This window comes from Pyrus communis, chromosome 16 (genome assembly GCF_041283825.1).
Source record: "Pyrus communis isolate YQ-2024b chromosome 16, ASM4128382v1, whole genome shotgun sequence".
Taxonomy (NCBI): Eukaryota; Viridiplantae; Streptophyta; class Magnoliopsida; order Rosales; family Rosaceae; genus Pyrus; species Pyrus communis.
Window position 1 is genome coordinate 21,488,857 of NC_142580.1, and position 20,862 is coordinate 21,509,718.

Sequence of the window (20,862 nt, forward strand, 5' to 3'; positions counted from 1 at the left end):
TCAAGAATATCAATAGAGAAACATGAGTGATCATCATTAGGAAATCTCATAGTTTCAGAAATATTAAAATCAATCACTTCCCCATCGAATTCCATTGTTAAAGTGCCTTTAAACACGTCTATCTTAGTTCGTGCTGTCTTCATGAATGGCCTCCCAAGAAGAATCGGCAAGGATGGAGCATGGGTAGTTTCCTCCATTTCAAGGACATAGAAATCCGCCGGGAAGATCAAATTATTCACCTGCACTAAAACATCTTCCAATACTCCCTTTGGATAGGCATTAGATCTATCGGCTAATTGAATAATCACACCATCATTTTTCAATTCACCAAGGTTCATTGAAGCATAAATAGAGTATGGCATGACGTTAATTGAAGCTCCTAAGTCTAACATAGCATGTTCGAACTTAGTTTGACCAATAATACAAGGGATTGTAAAGCTACCTGGATCTTTGCACTTTGGTGGTAATTTTCTTTGTAAATTTTCGGATTTTCTGACCAAAAGACATAAAAACACTTCAAAACACTCTACAAACACTTAAAAACAGTGTGAAACAACTTTAGAAATGATGGGTGATAAAATCCCACGAATTTAGTATAGTGGTAAGTATTCCCGCCTGTCACGCGGGTGACCCGGGTTCGATCCCCGGCAACGGCGCCAAAAATTTGATGCGAAATATATAAGCACACAAATTAAACCCTCTTTTCGACAATTGTAGTATAGATATAAGTAGGGATCGTTCTAGGCCGGGGATTAGGAGGGATTGCTAATCTAATGAAAATTGACTCAAAGATGTGAAAATATGTTTTAAAACACTTTAAATAGACTCACAAGACTCTTACTAACTTATATGACTCAAAACAAACTTTAAAGACTCAAAACAACCAAAAACACTCAATTTAGACTCTATGACTTAATTTGGACGAAAATACACTTGGTTTTGACTCTAAAGACTCAAAAAGACTCTTTTGGACAGATTTGGAACAAATAAGAAAGGGGGTTTTGATTTTGGACGAATTTAAAAGAAAACAAGTGACTTAAAACTTTAAAACAGATTTTGGACGAAAATAAGAAAAACTAATGGATGATGGGATAGCCAAGGGATACTTCTCCACACATGATACTTTCTAACATAAATTGATTTCCAGTTGCTTTTCCGATAAACCATGAACCCCAACACCCCAGATTAACCGTGACATCACTAATTAACCCTCAGATTTCCCTTAAGTTAGTGGATTGGATGACATCATACGACAACCCAAAGCATTCTTCAAAAAGTCCCCTACATGACATCATAATAGAGATACGGTTAAAGATCATTACGTTCAATGGAAACCATAAGTATTGACAAAGCACTTGTAACTATGACATCATGATACGCATGCTAGGAATTTACTTAACATGATTGTGAAAACAACCTTAACTACTTGTGAATATAAGTTTGTGACGATTATGTGAAACACCCTTATATTCTAGCCCCAAATTCAAGCATGCAAATTAAGTAGGCCTCCCTAATAAACATACAAGAATAAGTTATCCATCAAACGGTTAAGTAAATTGCATTCACAATTTATGAAATCACAACTGGAATTAATCAAATCATATTATAATTGTAATCATGGTTTCAAAGCATCCCTAGGCTAAAACGAGTTTAGCCTCTCATGTTCATGACAAAACAAAGCAATATAGATTTAAACATTGAAAATAAAAGATAGATTACACCTAGACACGTCCAACACTCCAACTTGAATGTACAAACGCCCAAGGCTTGGTCTTCCTTCTCCTTCTCCTTGCTAGGTCACGGCACAAAGGTCTATGGTGAGTTTGTGGACGATTTTCTGGATTTTGGATGGTTTTAGGTATATATGGTGGTGCGGCAAGGGGTTATGGTGGTGTATGGAGGTTGGGATGGATGTATGGAAGTAGGGGAATGATGGATGGGTGGTTGCAAGGTCACGGCAAAGGTTGATTTCTGAAGGGATGTATGAATGTTGTGTGAAGGGATGGTGGTGATTAAATGGCACGGCAAGGCTGTTTATATAGGCTATAGTTTGGCACACTTAGTGTAGGAAAAGGATTGCCTAATCCTATTGAAAAAGGGGTATCTTAAGGCAGAAACCAAAGGGGATTGGAAATAGGGAATTCGGCTAGGATTTAGGGATTCTAGAAGGTTTTTGGTGCGGCACATGTATAGGGCTGAGATAAGGCTTCTAGAAGGGAAGGTTTAGGGCAGATTCCTAAACCTAAAGGGCCAAGGATACATGATATTTGTGTAGGAAAAGGATTGTAATTCCTAAACCTACAAGGAATGGAGTTCTTGCGGCAATTTAGTGGATAAGGCTTCTAGAAACTGAATTATGTGCTTAAATGTGTAATTGATTCTCCCTAAGTAGCTAGGTTTAGGTCCCAATCTGATTTGGATAGGAGAGAAAAGGATAATGTTAGAGATAGGATAGGATAAGGTTTCTAGGATAGGATAAGATAAGGTTTGGATAAGGTGGGATTGATGCGAGATTTATACGCACACAAATTAAACCCTCTTTTCGTCAAATTGTAGTATATGTGCAAGTAGGGATCGTTCTGGACCGGGGATTAGGAGGGATTGTTAATCACTTGGATTTGACTCAAAAACATAAAAACACAATATAAAACACTAAACTAGACTCAAAGAATTCAAAAATACTTTAAAACATAAACTAAACAGATTCTAAGCATTAAAGAACAAGAAAGTAAAGGGGGGTTTAGGTTTTACGAAAATTGAAATAACGAAACAAGTTAATAAACTAGACAGAATGTAAATATGAATGTGATGGAATTGAATGGATGAATGCTAGCTAAGGGGTTCATCTCCATACATGTTATACTTGCATAATAAAACGATTTCCAATTGCATTTCAATAAATCATTAATTCTCAACACTCCAAGTTAATTAGGTCCGCTTAAATTAACCGTCAAGTTTTCCTTAAGTTAATGAATTGGATGATTGCATACGACAACCCAAAGCATTCCTCACAAGTTCCCTACATGAATTGCATAATAGAGATACAAGCAAGAATCATTAAGTTCTTTGAAAACTATAAGTGTTGACGAGGCATTCGTTACTATGATTGCATGAAACTTATGCCAAGAATTCGTTTAACGCGATTGTTTATAAGCAACCTCCACTACTTGTGAATATAAGTTCATAACGATTAGGTGAAATTCACTTATATTCTAGCGTCAAATTCATGCATGAAAATTAAGTGTGCACTCTCAATAAACATACATAAATGGGTTATCAATAAAACAGTTAAACAAATTGAATTCACAACTTATGAAACGTAATTAGAAGTAATCAAATCAAAATGCAAGCATAAACATATATTTCGAATCACCCCCTAGCTAAAGGGGGGTTTAGTTCCTCATACAAAACAAAGAGAATTGAAATTAAACATTGAAATCAAAGAAACGCCTAAACATTCCAACAACTCAAACTTGAATTGTATGAACGTTTAGGCTCTCTTCTCTTCCTCTTTATTGTAGCATAAGGTCTAGGGATAATTGGTTTGGGGGATGGAAGTGTGGAATGGAAGAGGAGTGGTGGAGAAGTGGAAGGGGAATGGAAAAATGGTGTTTGGATTATAAGGGGAGACTCACGGCTAAGAGAGAAAGGGATGTGTTTGTGGTGTGTTGTGTATGAAATGAGATGTGTATGAATGAATGAATGCAAGGGTATTTATAGGAGTAGTGGAGGGAACATATGGCTATGTCATTTGTAGGTGAAGTAGGTGGATGTTGTAGGTGAAGTAGGTGAAGTAGGTGGATGTTGTAGGTGAAGTAGGTTGTGAAAACATGTGAATGCATGTGTTGATGAATGATAAGTGGTTATGATAAGTGATATGATATGTGATGAGTGATATGTGGTGTGTGATAAGTGATATGTGATAAGTGATTGAGTGTATGATATGATAAGTGGTGAATGATATGTGATAAGTGATATGTGGTGTATGATAAGTGGTAAGTGATATGTGGTGTGTGATAAGTGGGAGTGTGGAATGTTGGAATGTTATGCACGGCTAAGGATAAAGGAAAGGTTTAAATGTCCTAAAACTAAAGGGAACAAGGTTCCAACACTTTGGTCTTCAATTAGGTCTTCAATTTCGTCCAACACTTTGGCTTCAAGCATAAGCTATCCGTCCTTAGCCCAAAAGTGCTCCAAAAGTTTCCAAAATGCATCTTTTTGCTCCTTTAGCCCTTTGGACCTACAAACACACGAAAATAGCTTAAAGTACTAAAATAACTAAAGAAACATAACGTAAATGCACGAGAACAAGCTATTTAAGTCGCATGAATATGCTCCTATCAGGGATAAGGTTGGATAAGGTTCCTTGTTTCTTGCTTCTTCCTTATCTTCATTGGAGTAGAACTTCTTCCACCAGATTTGTAGCCTTTCCTAGCTCTTCTTGTCTTCAATTTCGTCCATCCTCTTTGCTCCATTGTTAAGCTATCCAATCCATGCCCAAAAATGCTCCAAATAGCCTCAAAATGCACTTTCTTGCTCCTTTTGCCATTAGGACCTAAAAACACACGAAAATACTTTAAAAGACTGAAATACATAGTAATTAACTCACTAAGTGTAAGGAAACAACACAACTAAGTAGCATAAATATGCTCCTATCAAACATAGGGCTGTTTGTTTAAGCATGCATGTGCTGGAATGTGGTGGAAAACAGCTAGGAAAGCTGGAAAGGAGAATGAATGCCACGGCAAAGACAGTTTTGTGAATGATGGCAGGTTGTGTGATGGTTTTGTTGTTGGTTAAAGCTTGTGAAAGCATGTGCAATGTGTGGTGGATGAATGAGATTGCATGTGGCTTTATGGTTGAATGATTAAAGGGTGCATGTGGGTGGATATGTGGCTGAAATTGATGAATTAGACAACCTGGAAATGGCAATGGAAATGCACAGATTAGACTTGTTGTTTGTGTGAAGTGTGTGTGAATGCATGTGAGTGGCTGATTTGTGTGTTGGGAAATCATGTGAATTAAAGGGATGAAGGTGGGTTATGCATGGCATGGGTAGGAGTGGAATGATAGCTAGGTTATGATGATGAATGCATGTGGAATTGCAAGGAGGAAAGGTGCAGAAAATGGAAGGGGATGCACGGCATTGGGTAGTGTTGTGTGATTTGTTTTGTGGTTAATGGGAATGTGGTTGAATGATTAAATGGACATGTGGGGTGTAATTGCAAAGGGAATGCAAAGTGAATGAATAATGAATGCATGTGCACTGTTTTTGGGAGAAAGGTGGCTGAATGTGCATGTGAATTAGGTTGTGAAAACATGTGGAATGTGGCTGGAATTGATGAGTAATGCACGGCTTTGTTGTTGGTTCTTTGGTGATGAATGCAATGATGAAATGGATGGGAGTGCATGTGGATTAGGTGGTGTAATGATGAAGTGGGAAGTGGAAGAATGTGGTTGGAAATGGCTAAGGGGATGCACGGCTAGGAAGAAGAATGAATGATGTGCATGTGTGTGAATGCATGTGGATTAGGTGGAAAGAGGTGGGTGTGCATGTGAGTTGAAATGCATATGTTTAAATGGTTGAAATGTGTAGATGATTATGAGTATGATAAGTGATAAGTGAATGATATGTTAAGTGATAAATGAATGATATGTGGTGAGTGATAAGTGAATGGAAGTGATAAGTGATAAGTGAATGGTTTGATAAGTGATAAGTGAGTGGAAGTGATAAGTGATAAATGAATGATATGTTAAGTGATAAATGAATGATATGTGGTGAGTGATAAGTGAATGATATGATAAGTGAATGCTTTAAGTGTTTAAAATAGGGAACAAAGCCCTTCCTTGCATGGCAAGGAAGGGGGACACAAGGAAACACACGACAATGTCCTAAGGTTGCAAGGAATGTTGTTTTTGTGTTCTAAAATGCGTAGGAGTCTTCAATGATGCTTAAACATGAGGTCTTTTAGGATTTAACTTTCCTACTTCAAGTCTTTAATTTCGTCCATCCTCTTGGCTCCAAGCATATGATATCCATTCCAATCTCTAATTTGCTCCAAAAGGCTCCAAAAGGCATCATTTTGCATACCTTGCCCTTAGAACCTGAAAACACACAAAAGAAGCATAAAGGACTAAAATAACTAAAGAAACATAACGTAAATGCACGAGAACAAGCCATTTAAGTCGCATGAATATGCTCCTATCAATAGTTAGTGAAAAGCAATTGGAAAATCGATTCATATACAAATGTGTCATGTGTGGAGAATGGACCTCTAACTAATCCATCCATCATCTTGTTTTCAAAATTCGTTTTACAATCTGCTTAGTTTTATAACTTGTTTTGTTATTTCAATTTTCGTGAAATCAAAACCCCCCTTTACTTCCTTGTTCTATAGTGTTTAGAATCTATTTAGTTTGTGTTTTAAAGTGTTTTGAATCAAACCATAATCTTAAATTCGTCCAAAATTGTGTTTAAGGTCAGAAATTGCCTAGTTAGTGTTTTTAGGCAGTTTTGAGTCTTTTGAACTTGTTTCGAGTCCTTTGAGTCATTGTGAACGTTTTTAACTTTGTTTTTATGTTTTTACGTCAGTTTAGAGGTTTTACCAAGCCCTCCTAATCCCCGGTCCAGAACGATCCCTACTTGCATCCTTAGTACAATTTGAGAACAAGAGGGTTAATTTGTGTGCTTAACTATTTTCGCATCAAATTTTGGCGCCGTTGCCGGGGATTAGCAACTTTGCTAATTCCTCGTTAATTCTTTTATTTCTTTTTCATATATTTTCGTTTTAGTTACTGACCTTATTTTTGTTTTTGTTTCTAGGTCCTAGTTTATGACTAGGAGTTCAAATCCTGTTCGTGAGCACATCCTTGACTTTGACGACGATTTTGAGCGGACCTTGAGGAAGCAAAAGAATCAACAAAACCCTAACCCACCGTCTCCTAGCTCTACATCGGAGTTTGACGAAGGAGGTGAGGAAGGAGAGGCCACGACACAGTTTGTGGAGGAAGTACAAACCATGGCCATGGACAATCGAACCATCAAAGAGCTCTCTGCCTCAGGTATAGACAATGCCGTTCCTTTATGCATACAATACCCCGCGGCGGCTCAAGGTAAGACGGACGAATTTGAACTTAAGTCTAGTTTATTACATCATATTCCTAAATTCCATGGGCTATCCATGGAAGATCCTAACAAACATCTTAAGGAATTTGAAGTAGTTTGCTCAAGTATGACACCCATCAACGTGGATGGGAGTATTTTGAAGATGAAGGCCTTTCCATTTTCTCTCGTGGACAAGGCCAAAGATTGGTTATATGAATTGGCCCCTGGAACTGTTAATTCTTGGGAAAGTATGAAACGTGCATTCTTAGAGAAATTCTTTCCCACCGCAAAGATCATTCTCTTGAGGAAACGAATTAGTGGCATCCAACAAAATCAAGGTGAGTCGTTTCCATCTTATTATGAACGTTTTAAATCACTTGTTGCTTCATGTCCACAACACCAAATGAAGGAAGAGTTGCTCCTGCAATATTTCTATGAAGGCCTTCTACCAATCGAACGTCAAATGCTAGATGCCTCGGCGGGATGAGCTTTGGTAGATAAAACACCCATGGCAGCCAAGACACTCATTGCAATCCGTGCATTGAATGCACAACAATACGAAGGCGTGGGACAAAGGGATAACCCACGGCCACAAGTGAATGAGGTAAGTTCTTCATCCGATATTTGGTAGTTGATGCGAAAATAGTTAAGCACACAAATTAACCCTCTTGTTGTCAAATTGTAGTAAGGATGCAAGTAGGGATCGTTCTAGACCGGGGATTAGGAGGGCTTGCTAAAACCTCTAAACTGACTCAAAAACATAAAAACAAAGTTAAAAACGTTCACAAAAACTCAAAGGACTCAAAACAGGTTCAAAACACTCAAAACTGCCTAAAAACACTAAATAGGCAGTTTCTGACCTTAAACACAATTTGGACGAATTTAAGGTTATGGTTTGATTCAAAACACTTTAAAACACAAATTAAACAGATTCTAAACAATATAGAACAAGAAAGTAAAGGGGGGTTTTGATTTGACGAAAATTGAAATAACAAAACAAAGTATAGAACTAGGCAGATTGTAAAACGAATTTTGAAAACAAGATGATGGATGGATTAGTTAGAGGTCCATTCTCCACACATGACATATTCGTATATGAATCGATTCTCCAATTGCTTTTCATTAACTATGATGCTTGATGCGAGATTTATACGCACACAAATTAAACCCTCTTTTTATCAATTGTAGTAAGTATGTAAGTAGGGATCGTTCTGGACCGGGGATTAGGAGGGATTGTTAATCTCTTGGAAACTGACTTAAAAACGTAAAAACAATATAAAACACTAAACTAGACTCAAGAAATGCGAAACTAAACGTTAAAACACTAAGACAAACCAAAAGACTCAAACACTTTAAAAACACAAACTAAAACACTATACTAAACTCGAAGAATTCAAAACTAAAAATAAGAAAGATTAAGACTAAGACTTAAACGAAATATGGGGGGATTGATTTTGGACGAATTTAAACTAAAATGGATAGATTGTAAAGAAAACAAATTGTAAATATGAAATTGACGGAAATGAATGGATGGTATGGCTAGCTAAGGGGTTCATCTCCATACATGTTACACTTGCATAATAAAATGATTTCCAATTGCATTTCAATAAACCATGAATTCTCAACGCCCCGGGTTAATTAGGTCCGCTTAAATTAACCGTCAAGTTTTCCTTAAGTTAATGAATTGGATGATTGCATACGACAATCCAAAGCATTCCTCACAAGTTCCCTACATGAATTGCATAATAGAGATACAAGCAAGAATCATTAAGCAACATGAAAACTATAAGTGTTGACGAGGCATTCGTTACTATGATTGCATGAAACTTATGCCAAGAATTTGTTTAACGCGATTGTTTATAAGCAACCTCCACTACTTGTGAATATAAGTTCATAACTATTACGTGAAACTCACTTATATTCTAGCGTCATATTCAGGCATGAAAATTAAGCATTCATTCTCAATAAACATACATAAATAGGATATCAATCAAATAGTTAAACAAATTGAATTCACAACTTATGAAACGTAATTAAAAGTAATCAAATCATATTGCAAGCATAAACATATATTTCGAATCACCCCCTAGCTAGGGGGGGGGTTTAGTTCCTCATAAAAAACAAAGAGAATTAAAATTAAACATTGAAATCAAAGAAACACCTAAACATTCCAACAACTCAAACTTGAATTGTATGAACGTTTAGGCCCTCTTCTCTTCCTCTTCGTTGTAGCACAAGGTCTAAAGATAGTTGGTTTGGGGGGATGGAAGTGTGGAATGGAGTGGGGAATTATGGAAATAGGTGAGGAGTGGTGGAGAAAATGGTGCAGAAAATGGAGAGAAACTCACGGCTAGAGAAGGAATGGAGTGTTTGTGTTGTGGTATCTACAATGGAATGAGATGATTTTTTGAATGAATGAATGCAAGGGTATTTATAGGAGTAGTGGAGGGAACATATGGCTATGTCATTTGTAGGTGAAGTAGGTGGATGTTTGATAGAAGCATATTTATGCGCCTTAGTTAGCTAGTTCTTATGCATTTATGTTGTGTTTTCTTACTTAATTTAGTGTTTAAAGTCATTTTCGTGTGTTTATAGGTTCATATGGCTAAGAATGCAAAAGGATGCCTTTCGGAGCCTTTTGGAGCAAATTAGAGATTGGAATGGATTGCATATGCTTAAAGCCAAGTAGATGGACGAAATTGAAGACCAAAGGAATGAAAATGAAGAACAAAGAGTTCACATTCATCACCAACACAACCATACATCCACACATTCTTTCTCCATCATTGCCGTGCAAAACACCATCATTGCAGCCACATGCACATTCCACTTCATCATTTCAGATTTCCACCATCAACAAAGAACCATTCATTAATCATTTACACTTTAATCATTCAACCACATTCACACATCACCCATTCACCTTTGTGCCATGCTTCTACCTTTGTTCAAGCCCTTCCACATAACCTGCCTTCATTCATTCAGAAAATGCATTCCTTGCCGTGGCTTACATGCATTCCCACATGCATTTCCACCCACATACACCCATAATCATTCAACACATGCATCCATAATCATCTCTCAAAACCGTGCATTTCATGTTCATTCCAACCTTTATTCCACATGCACTCCCTTTAAATAATCAACCCACATGCACCATTCAAACATAAACCCATTCACCACCAGAAAACAACCATGCCGTGGGTTCCCATTCCAGATTTCCAGCATTCCCTTTTATTTTCTGTCAAAACACATGCATTCCCACCCTTTAATCACATGCATTTCTGCCACATGCATCTCCCATCACCATTTCAGCTTTCCACCTAATTCCTAGTCATCATGTTCCCCCCATTTCACCTATAAATAAGCATGCATTGCAGCCACAAAACACACACTCTTCCATTTCAGAAAACCATCTCTCATACACATTCATTCACGCCAGAAATTCCTCCCCTCTCCCTAGCACTACCATACTTCACCATTCTTCATATTTTCTGCCCAAAAACACTCCTTACCTTCCCCTACATCCATCCCTACCCTAAACACATCCTTCTACATCATCCATAACCCCCAAAACTCACCAAAACCCCTTGTGCCGCAGCAACTAGAGGAGAAGAGGCCTAAACGTTCATACAATTCAAGATTGAGTTGTTGGAATTTTTAGGTGTACTTCGATTCTTGTTTTTAATGTTTACTTTGTTATTACTCTCTAAGTTTGTTGTAATCATGAGTGGCTAAACCCCTAATTAGTTAGGGGAAAGTTTGAAGCCATGAACATGTTTGAAATATGAATTGATTTCTTCCAATTGTGATTTTGTTAATTTGTGATTGCAATTCAATTATCATGTTTATTAAAGACTTGTTTTTGTATGTTGATTAGGGATGCATACTTAGTCTTCATGCATAAACTCGATGCTAGTTTATAAACGAGTTTCACCCAATCGTCACAAGTTTATAAACATGAGTAGTGAAGGTTGCTAGTCACAACCGCGTTAATTGAATTCTTGGCAAAAGTATCATGCATTCATAGTTACAATTGCCTCGTCAACACTTATAATTTTCATAGAGCATAATGATCTCTCATTGTATCTCTTCTATGCATTCATGTTGAGAACCATTGGAGAATGATTTGAATTGTCGCATGCATCATCCAATTCAATAACTTAAGGAAAATTTGAGAGTTAATTAGTGCATCACGGTTAACTTGGGGTGTTGAGCATCATAGTTAATGAAAAACAATTGGAGAATCGATTCATATATAAATGTGTCATGTGTGGAGAATGGACCTCTAACTAATCCATCCATCATCTTGTTTCTCAAATCCGTTTATACAATCTGCCTAGTTTATTAACTTGTTTTATTTAATTTAATTTCGTCAAAACCTTAATCCCCCTTTACTTTAATGTCCAATTTAGTTAGAAATCAATTTAGTTTGTGCTTTTAAGTGTTTTGATTCATTTTATTTCCCAATTTCGTCCAGATTCACCAAAGTGCTCAAAACTGCCCAGAAAGTGATTTTAAGGCAGTTTTGAGTGTTTTGGGTGATGTTTGAGTCTTTTGGTTTGTTTTAATGTTTTAAGTGTTTAGTTTTACATTCTTTGAGTTAGTTTAGTGTTTTATATTGTGTTTTTACGTTCTTGAGTCAAGTTATTACTTAATTTCGTCCAAATTTGTGTTTGTGCTCAAACCTGCCCAGAAAGTGGTTTTTAGGCAGATTTGAGTGTGTTTGTGTTGTTTTGAGTCTTTTGAGTCAATTTCACATTGATTAGCATCCCTAGTTAATCCCCGGTCTAGAACGATCCCTATTTGCTCATTTACTACAATTGTCATCCATAGGGTTTAATTTGTGTGTTTAACTATTTTCGCATCAAATTTTGGCGCCGTTGCCGGGGATTAGCAAAATTGCTAATCCCTTGTGTTTTTGCCGTATGTTTTTAGTGTAATTTACCTAGTTTTCTTATTTTGTTTTGTTTTCTTGGTTTAGGTACTAGTGCATGACGCGGAGTTCTCAAACTGTGCATGCACATATCTTGGACTTTAACGACGATTTTGAACGTGATTTGAGAAGAAAGAGGAGGCATCCCGAACCTAGTGAACCTAGTTCAAGTTCAGAGGCCGAATCTGAGTTTGAAAGTGTGGAAGAAGAAGTTATGGCAGCGGACAATCGGACCATTAAAGAGCTTTCGGCCTCGGGGTTGACCAATGCCGCACCATTATGCATTCAATACCCCGCGGCTGCCCAAGGCAAGACCGATGAATTCGAGTTAAAGTCAAGCTTGTTGCACCACATTCCGAAATACCATGGGCTTTCCATGGAAGATCCCAACAAGCATCTCAAGGAGTTCGAGGTTGTTTGTTCGAGCATGACACCCATAAATGTCGATGGGAACATTCTAATGATGAAAGCTTTTCCATTCTCTCTTGTGGAAAAGGCTAAGGATTGGCTTTATGAATTGGCACCCGGGACCGTTACTTCTTGGGAGAGCATGAAGAGAGCGTTCTTGGAGAAGTTCTTCCCTACTTCAAGAGTCATTCTCTTGAGGAAGAAAATTAGCGGAATCCAACAAAGTCAAGGAGAATCTTTTCCGGCATACTACGAGCGTTTTAAAGCCCTTGTTGCATCATGTCCTCAACATCAAATGAAGGAGGAGCTTCTCCTTCAATATTTCTATGAGGGCCTTCTTCCCATTGAAAGGCAAATGCTTGATGCTTCGGCGGGAGGTGCATTGGTGGACAAAACTCCTATGTCAGCCAAGACCCTAATTGCAAACCGTGCTCTAAATGCACAACAATATGAAGGACTTGGGCAAAGGGACCCCCTGATGCGTGATTTATACGCACACAAATTAAACCCTCTTTTTGTCAAATTGTAGTAAGTATGCAAGTAGGGATCGTTCTGGACCGGGGATTAGGAGGGATTGTTAACCACTTGGATTTGACTCAAAAACGTAAGAACACAATATAAAACACTTACTAGACTCAAAGAATGCAAAACTAAACTTTAAAACACTAAGACAAACCAAAAGACTCAAAACAACACAAACACACTCAAATCTGCCTAAAAACCACTTTCTGGGCAGATTTGAGCACAAACACAAATTTGGACGAAATTAAGTAATAACTTGACTCAAAACACTTAAAAGCACAAACTAAATTGATTTCTAACTAAATTGGACATTAAAGTAAAGGGGGATTTAGATTTATACGAAAATTGAAATAACAAAACAAGTTAATAAACGAAACAGATTGTAAAACGAATTTGAGAAACAAGATGATGGATGGATTAGTTAGAGGTCCATTCTCCACACATGACACATTTATATATGAATCGATTCTCCAATTGTTTTTCATTAACTATGATGCTCAACACCCCAAGTTAACCGTGATGCACTAATTAACTCTCAAATTTTCCTTAAGTTATTGAATTGGATGATGCATGCGACAATTCAAATCATTCTCCAATGGTTCTCAATATGAATGCATAGAAGAGATACAATGAGAGATCATTATGCTCTATGAAAATTATAAGTGTTGACGAGGCAATTGTAACTATGAATGCATGATACTTTTGCCAAGAATTCAATTAACGCGGTTGTGACTAGCAACCTTCACTACTCATGTTTATAAACTTGTGACGATTAGGTGAAACTCGTTTATAAACTAGCATCGAGTTTATGCATGAAGACTAAGTATGCATCCCTAATCAACATACAAAAACAAGTCTTTAATAAACATGATAATTGAATTGCAATCACAAATTAACAAATCACAATTGGAAGAAATCAATTCATATTTCAAACATATCCATGGCTTCAAACTTTCCCCTAACTAATTAGGGGTTTAGCCACTCATGATTACAACAAACTTAGAGAGTAATAACAAAGTAAACATTGAAAACAAGAATCGAAGTACACCTAAAAATTCCAACAACTCAATCTTGAATTGTATGAACGTTTAGGCCTCTTCTCCTCTAGTTGCTGCGGCACAAGGGGTTTTGGTGAGTTTTGGGGGTTATGGATGATGTAGAAGGATGTGTTTAGGGTAGGGATGGATGTAGGGGAAGGTAAGGAGTGTTTTTGGGCAGAAAATATGAAGAATGGTGAAGTATGGTAGTGCTAGAGAGAGGGGAGGAATTTCTGGCGTGAATGAATGTGTATGAGAGATGGTTTTCTGAAATGGAAGAGTGTATGAATGAAATGTGTATGCAATGGATGCTTATTTATAGGTGAAATGGGGGGAACATGACAGCTAGGAGGGAATGTGGCTGCATGTTTGAATGATTAAAGGATGTATGTGGGTTGGAATTGCATGTGCAATGAATATGTGGCTGCATGTGCAAGGGGACAATCTGAAAATGCATGTGAAAGCATGTGTTGGCTGCAATGATGAAATGGATGGGAGTGCATGTGGCTTAATTAATTAAAGGGAGTGCATGTGCAATGTTTTAAAGGATGGAATGCATGTGAATATGATGGAAATCTGATGGGAGATGGAATGGGATGTTTTGCATGTGAATTAAAGAGTAAATGCATGTGAATTAAAGAGTGAATGCATGTGCAATGACAGCTAGGTTGAATATGCATGTGGAATGGCTGATTTATTTGAAGATGCATGTGCAATGAAGTGGAATGACAGCTAGGTTATGATGATGAATGCATGTGGCTGATTTAATTGAATAGGAAAGCATGTGGATTTAATGGTTTAAAGGGTGAATGCATGTGGATGCATGTGTTGATGAATGGGATTAGGAAAGGTTTAAATGTCCTAAAACTAAAGGGAACAAGGTTCCAACACTTTGGTCTTCAATTAGGTCTTCAATTTCGTCCAACACTTTGGCTCCAAGCATAAGCTATCCATCCTTAGCCCAAAAGTGCTCCAAAAGTCTCCAAAATGCATCTTTTTGCTCCTTTAGCCCTTTGGACCTACAAACACACGAAAATAGCTTAAAGTACTAAAATAACTAAAGAAACATAACGTAAATGCACGAGAACAAGCCATTTAAGTCGCATGAATATGCTCCTATCAAATACCCCCACACTTATCTTTTGCTAGTCCTCGAGCAAAACAAAACAAAAGAAACCAAAAACAAAACAAAACGAACAAAACACAACCTATACCTTCCAACAATCGTCTCAGGGATTTCCAATGCACATGACAAGTTAAAAATCATTATTCCCACAGATTTTAGCCATCTTTACACTTAAGTACATTTTTAATCATAGTCACCACATACTAGTTCACAATTAAGCATTTAAAACCATGTTTTGAATGTAGTAACATGCCTTAGAGAATTCCCTCAATTCCTTACTAGATGTACTCTCGTTTTTCACACAGATTTTCTAACTTCACACCCTACACTAGTTATATGTGAGAAGATTGATGTAAACATGAAAACGAACACTCACATATATGTATCATAAAGAGAGCAATTTCTGGAGTTAATAAGCATGTTTAGGTATGATCTCATGAATGGAATGCTACTACTTAGAAGCGAGAACCAGTGACACCATAAGCTTATACCAAGTTCAAACTCCACAAATTGAAACACATAACAATCAAGATAGAAGTCAAAGGGTTGTAACGAGGCTAGGCTATTGGCTAATAATGAAAGGTGAAGGATAAGCAAACATTCTTAAAGCAATAGTGAGCAAAGTATTGAATTAGGTACTTAGAATTCCCTTTAGAACGCAGAAGTCAACTTTGAACACCCAAGGGGAAGTCACAAAACTTAGGGCCATATTCAACTTTTTGGGCCCTTTCTTCAACAATCACACTTGTGAGTCCATTCTCACTTATTTTCACTCTTTTTCTTTCTTTTCTTCTTCTTTTTCTCACATTTTTTTTTCTTTTTCCCGTGCCTCCTTTAAGACTTAGGCACATACATACACACAAAAATCCCTTCCCCCACACTTATTTTCTGCAACATATTAATCAAAAGGAATTCATTATCCGTCATGCTTACTATGCTTCAAGAACAAGGGTACGGATGGTCCTAATCTAGGCTAGGTGAGGATGATATGGGTTAACAAAGAACATGGGCTAAACAAGGCTCAACGGGGTTAAAACTTACAACATATACGAAATATGGGAAGTAAGGCTATTTGGCTATGGTGGCAACTACACAACTTCATCTTGATATATGTTATGCAATTCAATGTCATGCTTTGAATGAAACGGATATAAGTTCTAGCATTTAGTTCTATCATGATACAATTGCATTCTAAGTAGCAACCAAGCAAGGATAATGAGATCATGCAACAACTTTAGAAAACAAAGAATCACAGAAAATAACTCTCCAAAGAAAGTAATGGCTCGAGTCTCACAGGGATGTAGCGTTATTATGAGTTTCTTCCTTCAAGCATGTTACAAAAACGAATTTTTCTTTTATGATTGCATGTGAAGTCATACATTATAACCATAACCAAGCATATACCAAGAGTAAATCAAACTTTCATCCATGTTTATAACTCTCTTTAACAGTCATGCAATTACAAACCAAATCCTTATCATTGTGTTGGAAGGTACCCTAAGACACAAACACACAAAAACGACTCAAAACACTCTTTTTAGGCTTTTCGAAACATGTTTTTCAAATTTTTATGTGATTTTCGGAGTTATAAAACAAAACATACTAAAACACTCTAAAACAACTTAAAAACACCTTAAAACAGCGAGGAACAACATTTGAAGTTATGGGTGATAAAATCCCACGAATTTGCATCAAAACACTTTAGTTACCCCCCCCCACACTTAAATCAAACATTGTCCTCAATGTTTTAAGCATAGATTCACACAAAACATAAGTAAACACACAAAAAGCAACTAAACATATTAAACATGGCGTAATGTAATTAACAAAGAGAAGAGTTTAGGGACGCAAATCTGGTTATGGAGTGTAAATTCCCTCTTCTCCTTGGTGATTGCATTGAGGCTTTGATCTTTGTGATTCCACAGGCTTACTCTTGAACTGGTTTCTGCCCATCGTTGATTTTCCTTTGTGCTACTTCTTGAACTGGGCAGCAGGATGGTTCTTTTGGTTTCCCCCGAAGGTCTGAGCTTCCTCCTGTTATCTGTTTCTTTGTTCAATCTTTGCAGGAGTGGTCCCTTCTCTGGAAGTGTAACAACCGTTGAAGATGACTACTCGAGAGCAACGCTAGGTAAGCAATCAGGAATAGATTCCAGGCCGTTGGCTCCAGATCGGAAGACTGACTCCAAGTGCCGGCTGATTGCTTCTTTTACTTTGCCATGCAAGTAAGAACAAGGACAAAGAAAAAGACAGGGAAAGAGCATGATATGAGATACTTTTGCTTTTGACCTTGATGATATGAGATACCTTTGCTTTGAAGAAGCGGTGAATGAATCAGCACATGCTTCAATCCGCCGTTTCCTCCTGGGTCATATGTACTCCAGGCATCTGGTATCATCTTTGGGGAAGAAGAAAGAATTGAGTATTTTGAAAGGCTTTGCTGGGAGTGCGCCCTCAGAGGTGAGGGAGAGTTGGGCATTTTCTTCAGGTTTGCCCTGCCATAAAAGACGAAGGTCGACATATATAGAGATAATATCAAGTGGTGGTACTTTTTACCCTTGTCGACAAACGTTTTGATCCCGCAAATCCGGCTCTTTGAAATAGTGGCGCCTCTTCGATCTTTGAATACGCCTCTTCGATTTCTGAGCAGGCGCCCCTTCGATTTCTGAACGACGCCCCTTCGCTTTCTGAACGACACGTGGTAGTGCAGATGCGGCTCCTTTTGACAAAGCTGCACGCATCTTCTGAAAAGCAGAGAAAGCGTCGCCGAACTTTGCGCTTGTCGGCTAAAGATGTGTAGATGCGATGATGGCCTCCACGTGTTTTCAGCTTTGTCAGAAATCTTTTGACAAAGTTGAACGCGTTTTCTGAAAAGCCGAGGGAGCGTCGCCTAAATTACGCCGGAAAATCCGGCTCTTTGAATCGGTGGACGCGTCGTCTTGGCTTTTTATAGAGCTATCAATCACCCCAACACACACACTCTGAAGATTTCTCATTCCTGAAACTCGACTCCGGCCCTTTGTGAAATTTTAACTCCATCCACCCCTTCTCTTTGAACACTTTTGAAAAAAATGGCAAACTCATCGAACCTTAGCTTAGATTTGAGTCTCAGCAGCGATCCGGTTGCGCCCCGTCAAGGTAATGTATGGCGCCCTTCTTTTTTATCTTCTAACGGTCCTCTTTCAGGTGAAGACTCTGTGATGCAGGACGCCATAACAGCTACAATAGTAGCTAAAAACCTCCTCACTCCGAAAGATAGTAGGCTGCTGTCAGGACGGTCCGATGAGTTGGCCGTTCAAGAGTCCCTGGCACTTAGTGTTCAGTGTGCGAGTTCTGTGTCCAACATGGGCCAACGCCTGCTTGCTCGGTCCCGCCAAGTGGAATCGTTGATGGCAGAGGTGGAAAGACTTAAGCAAGAGATCCAGCAGCTTAAGTACGAGAATAGAAGTTTGCATGTGCTTGCAAATAACTATTCGTCGGGGATGAAGAGGAAGCTTGATGAGCTGCAAGAATCTGAGGGTCGAATTCACAGTGACCGTCAAAGGCTTGCGTCTTATCTCCAGAGGCACCTTTTTCCTGGGTCATCCAGCGCTTGGCCAAGTATTGAGGCCTGGAATGCTCTAGCTCCGATGCCTCCCGCTCCGATGGCTTCCGCTCCGATGCCTCCCGCTTCTATGCCTCCCGCTTCTATGCCTTCCGCTTCTGCGCCTCGTAGTGGGGCTTCACGCAAACAACCTTTGTGAAGCTCCACCTTTCTCCATGTTTAGTATCTTTCTTTCTCTCTTTTTTTTTTTATTTTTTTTATTTTATTAACATAAATAAAATCAAACGGCATGGAATTGGTCCTTGAATGGAAGGTGATACTTGAAGTGAACCGGCAATGGTTTGAATTCTAGTGTAGGTGCCTGATTCATAAAAAACAGCAAGTTAGTATAAAATGTAAAGGAATTTGAAAAAAACTTACTTGTTTTGTCCGACAAGAACTCAATGACAAACACCACTCCTTTGAAAGTTTCAGGGATATTGGACTTGGCCAGATTGCAAGTGATGGTTATGACTTGTCCAATGTCATCAAATTTAACTTCTTTGGATTTTGTGGTTTCAAGAACGTCCTCTTTGATGAATTCATGACATTCCCTACTTGTCACCTTTGAAAGGGCTTCCAAGATGTCTTTTTCACCTTCTTCTTCCTTGGAAGTCATGAATCTGCAAGGAATAGGGATACTTGTTGGAACGGGGTTAAAAATAATGAAATTTGGAAAAACCATACCTGTATTAGACGGCATAGGAGCAATAGGTGCCTCCGGTAAAGGTGTTTCCACCCTTTCCGTGGGTGATGCGTGATTTATACGCACACAAATTAAACCCTCTTTTATCAATTGTAGTAAGTATGCAAGTAGGGATCGTTCTGGACCGGGGATTAGGAGGGATTGTTAATCACTTGGATTTGACTCAAAAACGTAAAATAAATTTTAAAACACTATACTAGACTCAAAGAATTGCAAAACTAAACTTTAAAACACTCAAACAAACCAAAAGACTCAAACAGTACCCAAAGCACTTATAAACACAAACTAAATGTATTTCTAATTAATCTAACACTTTAAAATAAATGGGGGATTGGTTTTGGATGAATTTAAACTAAAACAGAAACTTGGAATTAAAACAGATTCTAAAAAAAAAAAAACGAAATTAATGAAATAGAATGATGAAAAACTAGTTAGAGGGTTCCTTATCCACACATGAACATAAGCATATAATTTGACTCCCAGTTATGACTTCAACAAACGATGAATGACAATGCTCCAAGTTAATTAGGTCCGCTTAAATTAACCTTCAGATTTCCCTAGATTCATTGGATTGAATGGGATACGCATTACAACCAAATTATTCCTAATCAAAGTCTCTCACATGGAATACGCATGATAGAGACATTCAACAAAGATCATTAAGTTCAACGGAAATCATAAACATTGACTAGGCATTCATAACTATGGAATACGCATGTTAATCCAGCCTAGGGTTTACTAAACACAATCGTGACTAGCGATTTTTACTACTCATGAATATAAGTTCATAACGATTAGGTGAAATTCCCTTATATCCTAGCATCAAGTCTTAGGCATGCAAATTAAGTGTCGACCCTCAACCCACATACATAAACAAGTTCTTAATCAAAACAGAAAAGTAACCCACATCTAAAGTTCATGAATTCATAACTGGAGTAAATCAAATCATAACCAACATATGTCCATGGCTTCAAATTCGCCTCTAACTAAAAAGAAATTAGTTTCACATGTTTAACATAATTGAATAACAAGTTAAATTAAACATGAAAACAGAAACAAGAAAAGAAAGAACAAATGGATGGAAAGTTAGCTACGGGGTTCATCTCCACATATGTTATACTTGCATAATAAAACGATTTCCAATTGCATTTCAACAAATCATTAATTCTCAACGCCCCGGGTCAATTAGGTCCGCTTAAATTAACCGTCAAGTTTTCCTTAAGTTAATGAATTGGATGGGTTAGCGCAACGCAATTCACCACATTCTCCAAAAGTCCTTTACGTGAACAGCACAATAAAGATACAATCAAAGATCATTAAGCATTATGAAAACTATAAGTGTTGACGAGGCATTCGTTACTATGATGAGCATGAAACTCGTGCCAAGAATTCATTTAACGCGATTGTTTATAAGCAACCTCCACTACTTGTGAATATAAGTT